General features: G+C 33.7%; 1 non-coding gene across 1 annotated transcript; it reads left to right on the top strand.

Annotated features, from left to right (window-relative positions):
- Positions 1 to 518: 518 nt before the first annotated feature.
- Positions 519 to 589, top strand: TRNAG-GCC (transfer RNA glycine (anticodon GCC)). Its single transcript has one exon. It is a non-coding gene; the product is annotated as a tRNA-Gly (tRNA).
- The last annotated feature ends 6,106 nt before the right edge of the window (positions 590 to 6,695 follow it).

Below are 6,695 nucleotides of genomic sequence, written 5' to 3'. Positions count from 1 at the left end.
CAAGTACTTAAAAATATATTCTACGTTGAGTTGTACCACTGGCATATTTCCCTGTATCTTGGTAACAACTATTTACATGAGTATTGTAAACGCGAATCCTGTTGATAGATCTATCGGGCCTGACAACCCCAACCGGACTGGACGACCCGTTGCGTAAAATCTAGAATTAATATAAGAAAAAAATGAAAAACTAGAAGGGGGTCAAACTTCTTTTTCTTGAAAAACAAAAATTAATTAATAAAAGAAAAAATTTGGGCTCGATTTGAAGAGTGTCTCCGGCCCGGCACTGCACAAATATGCTCCAGACATATATATATCATATCTATATATATATATATATATATATATATATATATATATATATATATATATATATATATATATATATATATATATATATATATATATATATATATATATATATATGTGTGTGTGTGTGTGTGTGTGTGTGTGTGTGTGTGTGTGTGGACATATTACGTATTATATGGACATATTGTGTATCAAGAACGAAACAAAAAGCGGGTATAGTCTAATGGTAAAATTTCTCCTTGCCAAGGAGAAGACGCGGGTTCGATTCCCGCTACCCGCCCAAAATGAAGTCATTTAATCATTTTTTTATATTATTTTTATATTATATATTATTTTTATATTATATATATATTAATTAATATAAAAAAATAATTGAATATCATAATCATAAAATATTAGTATAGTTAGCCGTCATAGTGTAGTGAGTCTATCCTTCCCCTCTTTGCCTGGATTTGATTGAGTATTGAGGAGTCAAGGTATTTTGGCCAAAATACCAAAAGGAAGTAAATCCTTTTTTTTTATTCCCGTGGAAGTCCACATTTTGGCCGAATCTTCTTCCATAATGGTACGGAACTTTTGCTTGCATTGTCTTATTTGGTCTACGTACCGGAACTGAGAACATTCGATATTATGCAGGATTATACACGAAAGATCCTTTTTTAGCTCTCTCTTTAGCCCTATGTCTCTTATCCCTAGGAGGTCTTCCTCCACTAGCAGGTTTTTTCGGAAAACTCTATTTATTCTGGCGTGGATGGCAGGCAGGCCTATATTTCTTGGTTTTAATAGGACCCCTTACAAGCGTTGTTTCTATCTACTATTATTTAAAAATAATCAAGTTATTAATGACTGGACGAAACCAAGAAATATCCCCTCACGTGCGAAATTATAGAAGATCCCCTTTAAGATCAAACAATTCCATCGAATTGAGTATGATTGTATGTGTGATAGCATCTACTATACCAGGAATATCAATGAATCCGATTATTGCAATTGCTCAGGATACCCTTTTTTAGTTTCTAGGATCTATTTCTTAGTTCAAGATCCCTCTTACTAACTGGCTAACTGGAATCAAAGAATTAGTAGATCTGTTCCGCCCAAAATGGTAATGGGCCTGGGTTATGAACTTATAATCTATAATCTGATGATCGAGTAGAAATTACCCCAACTGAATTTAAAAAGGCAAAAGAAAATAATAAGGGAAAGGGCATAAAAATAGAGAAATCTAAATCCAACCCCGATGAACTTTATATGTATCGTCAACCCCCAGAATGTTTCAGTTTATGCTCCTACCTATTATCTGGATATACCAAGAAAGATGTACGGTTAAATGAGGCTACTATGAAATATTTACTCATGGGTGGGGCAAGCTCTTCTATTCTGGTTTATGGTTTCTCTTGGCTATATGGTTCATCCGGGGGAGAGATCGAGCTTCAAGAAATAGTGCACAGTACTTCGTTTCAGTGACTACACTTGGTACGGTGTAGTGAGATTTCATAATAAAGGGAACATGCGACGTGATTAAATGTTAAGTATGGTTACCAAGTGCTCAACCACTTAGAATGCTTTACATACACTTGCGAGTGTATTGTGTTTATGATTATGAAATCTTGTGGTCTATTAATATATTGAAATGATTGTTATGATAAACCTATGAACTCACCAACCTTTTGGTTGACACTTTTAAGCATGTTTATTCTCAGGTACGAATTAATTCTTCCGCTGTGCATTTTCTCAATTTAAGGACATTACTTGGAGTCGATCATCGCAATGGGACCAAATGTTGATGACTTCGTCCAGGTGGGTAAGGACGGGTCGTTTCAGTTGGTATCAGAGTGGTGGTCTTAGCGAACCAAGTCTTTCATTAGTGTGTCTAACTGATAGTTGTTTAGATGCATTAGTGGGTCTGGACTTCGACCGTGTCTGCATGTCAAAAGTTTTGCTTATCATTCAGTGTCGAAAATTATTTGCTTATCATCCTTAAAGTCTAGACACGTCTTATTGCCTCTATTGCCTAGATAGTGTATAGACAAACTCATATCTTAGCATATCTGCTAATTCATATCTTAGCGTATCTGTTACTGTTACCTTTGCCTGACAGCTTCCGTAGATTCCTCTGTAACTTATGGGATTTTAGTAATATATATGCATATGTAAATTATGTATTGCAGGGTACTAATCTACATCCTATAATCTACTTCTTATCGAAAATCCTTCATCTGATCGTATGAAATGAATCCCTCAACCAGTTCGAGTCCCTCAGATTTCGATAGATATACTGACAGCTATTCCGACAGCTATTCCGACATGGATATTCACCTAAGCTCCGAAAGCGGTGTCACAAGAATGAATCAACCAATCATTCATCCCCAAATTCATTTGATGGGTTCGTAGTTAACTTAACCGATGGAGACGCGAAGAAGGTGATTCCTTCCACCAACCGAATTCACCTCTTGACAATGAACCTAAAGCGTTTACCGGCGAACCTGTTCGAGACACCATTTTCTCTCTCATTTCCACAGTGTCTCGTCATGATCATATACTATCTCAGATTCTAAATCTTATTCATCCGCTCGTTCCGACCGACAATCATCCTGAAGTAATAAGTCAACGAACTTCGTGCTCGAATAATCAATTTGGAGAATATGGAGCAAAATGTACCAGTTTCAGCAACATCACCGGCACCAACAGTACCATCAGTAACAGCACCAGTACCATCAACAACACAAGCCTCAACATCTCATTCTGTACCTCGAGCATAATTTTCGTTCTACGTATCGTTCTACACCGACTATCTTTGTCCTACATATCGTTCTATATCAATTACCTTTGTTCTACATGACGATTATGTAATCTCTAATGTTTTAGAGATTATGTAATCTAGTACTAACGATAAATCAAATGAGTTTAATATCTTATTGACTCATTAAATCCATGATTATATCTGAAGAAAATATATATGTATGTATATTTTCATAAAGATTGTAATTAAAAGTTCTTTCGTACAAACTGTTAATGATGAAAATATTTTAACGGGTAGGTAATACCCGAGGAATATTTAGATTTCACAATAATAAGTTACATTGTACATTCTTCGAATCTGATTCAACAGTTATTTACTATCCTACCTGCAATCACCGATATGTGTATCTGTTCAGAATAACCATTTTCATTCAATTTTATATTTGGATTTTGACCTATCAGAATCCAACAAGTGGTATAATGAAGAAAATATTGGACAAAATAAAATTTGTTAGAAACAAACAAATTAACTAATTGAAATTTTGTTAAGAATCCACGCTAACTGTTCCTAGCTAACTGATTACATTTTATTTATCGCAATTTAATTATCGTAATTTACATTCTCGCAATTTTATTTATCGCCATTTAATTTCTGTTATTTACTTTACGCACTTTATTTATCGTCATTTAATTTCTGATATAGGTTCGTGAATCCGAGACCAACCCTATACCTGTTCAATGTCGTTCTATGTATTTTTACTACAAAATACATTAGGTGAGTTTCATTTGCTCCCTTTTTAATTGCTTTTGCAATATATATTTTTGGGCTGAGAATACATGCGCTACTTTTATAAATGTTTACAAAATAGACACAAGTACTTAAAAATATATTCTACGTTGAGTTGTACCACTGGCATATTTCCCTGTAGCTTGGTAACTACTATTTACATGGGTATTGTAAATGTGAATCCTGTTGATAGATCTATCGGGCCTGACAACCCCAACCGGACTGGACGACCAGTATTCAACGGTTGCACAGTACTTCGCTTCGGTGACTACACTTGGTACGGTGTAGTGAGATTTCATAATAAAGGGAACATGCGACGTGATTAAATGTTAAGTATGGTTACCAAGTGCTCAACCACTTAGAATGCTTTACATACACTTGCGAGTGTATTGTGTTTATGATTATGAAATCTTGTGGTCTATTAATATATTGAAATGATTGTTATGATAAACTTATGAACTCACCAACCTTTTGGTTGACACTTTTAAGCATGTTTATTCTCAGGTACGAATTAATTCTTCCGCTGTGCATTTGCTCAATTTAAGGACATTACTTGGAGTCGATCATCGCAATGGGACCAAATGTTGTTGACTTCGTCCAGGTGGGTAAGGACGGGTCGTTTCAATCCGGTACTTTGGATGGGGTTTGTTAGGCCCAATAGATCTATCTTTAGGATTCGCGTCAATTAGGGTGTCTGTTCCCTAATTCTTAGATTACCAGACTTAATAAAAAGGGGCATATTCGATTTCGATAATTCAACCATAGAATGTAGTTTCACGTACTTGTGTCTATTTTGTAAATCATTTATAAAACCTGCATGTATTCTCATCCCAAAAATATTAGATTTTAAAAGTGGGACTATAACTCACTTTCACAGATTTTTACTTCGTCGGGAAGTAAGACTTGGCCACTGGTTGATTCACGAACCTATAACAATATATACATATATATCAAAGTATGTTCAAAATATATTTACAACACTTTTAATATATTTTGATGTTTTAAGTTTATTAAGTCAGCTGTCCTCGTTAGTAACCTACAACTAGTTGTCCACAGTTAGATGTACAGAAATAAATCGATAAATATTATCTTGAATCAATCCACGACCCAGTGTATACGTATCTCAGTATTGATCACAACTCAAACTATATATATTTTGGAATCAACCTCAACCCTGTATAGCTAACTCCAACATTCACATATAGAGTGTCTATGGTTGTTCCGAAATATATATAGATGTGTCGACATGATAGGTCGAAACATTGTATACGTGTCTATGGTATCTCAAGATTACATAATATACAATACAAGTTGATTAAGTTATGGTTGGAATAGATTTGTTACCAATTTTCACGTAGCTAAAATGAGAAAAATTATCCAATCTTGTTTTACCCATAACTTCTTCATTTTAAATCCGTTTTGAGTGAATCAAATTACTATGGTTTCATATTGAACTCTATTTTATGAATCTAAACAGAAAAAGTATAGATTTATAGTCGGAAAAATAAGTTACAAGTCGTTTATGTAAAGGTAGTCATTTCAGTCGAAAGAACGACGTCTAGATGACCATTTTAGAAAACATACTTCCACTTTGAGTTTAACCATAATTTTTGGATATAGTTTCATGTTCATAATAAAAATCATTTTTCCAGAATAACAACTTTTAAATCAAAGTTTATCATAGTTTTTAATTAACTAACCCAAAACAGCCCGCGGTGTTACTACGACGGCGTAAATCCGGTTTTACAGTGTTTTTCGTGTTTCCAGGTTTTAAATCATTAAGTTAGCATATCATATAGATATAGAACATGTGTTTAGTTGATTTTAAAAGTCAAGTTAGAAGGATTAACTTTTATTTGCGAACAAGTTTAGAATTAACTAAACTATGTTCTAGTGATTACAAGTTTAAACCTTCGAATAAGATAGCTTTATATATATATGAATCGAATGATGTTATGAACATCATTACTACCTCAAGTTCCTTGGATAAACCTACTGGAAATGAGAAAAATAGATCTAGCTTCAAAGGATCCTTGGATGGCTTGAAAGTTCTTGAAGCAGAATCATGACACGAAAACAATTTCAAGTAAGATTTCCACTCGAAATAAGATTGTTATAGTTATAGAAATTGAATTAAAGTTTGAATATGATTATTACCTTGTATTAGAAAGATAACCTACTATAAGTAACAAAGGTTTCTTGATCTTGGATGATTACTTGGAATGGATTTAGAAAACTTGGAAGTAAACTTGCAATCTTGGAAGTATTCTTGATTTTATGAAACTAGAACTTTTGGAATTTATGAAGAACACTTAGAACTTGAAGATAGAACTTGAGTGAGATCAATTAGATGAAGAAAATTGAAGAATGAAAGTGTTTGTAGGTGTTTTTGGTCGTTGGTGTATGGATTAGATATAAAGGATATGTAATTTTGTTTTCATGTAAATAAGTCATGAATGATTACTCATATTTTTGTAATTTTATGAGATATTTCATGCTAGTTGCCAAATGATGGTTCCCACATGTGTTAGGTGACTCACATGGGCTGCTAAGAGCTGATAATTGGAGTGTATATACCAATAGTACATACATCTAAAAGATGTGTATTGTACGAGTACGAATACGGGTGCATACGAGTAGAATTGTTGATGAAACTGAACGAGGATGTAATTGTAAGCATTTTTGTTAAGTAGAAGTATTTTGATAAGTGTCTTGAAGTCTTTCAAAAGTGTATGAATACATATTAAAACACTACATGTATATACATTTTAACTGAGTCGTTAAGTCATCGTTAGTCGTTACATGTAAATGTTGTTTTGAAACCTTTAGGTTAACGATCTTGTTGAATGTTGTTAACCCA

This window comes from Rutidosis leptorrhynchoides, chromosome 8 (genome assembly GCF_046630445.1).
Source record: "Rutidosis leptorrhynchoides isolate AG116_Rl617_1_P2 chromosome 8, CSIRO_AGI_Rlap_v1, whole genome shotgun sequence".
Lineage (NCBI taxonomy): Eukaryota > Viridiplantae > Streptophyta > Magnoliopsida > Asterales > Asteraceae > Rutidosis > Rutidosis leptorrhynchoides.
Note: the sequence above shows the minus strand (reverse complement) of the source record. Positions and strands in the feature narration are given on the sequence as shown.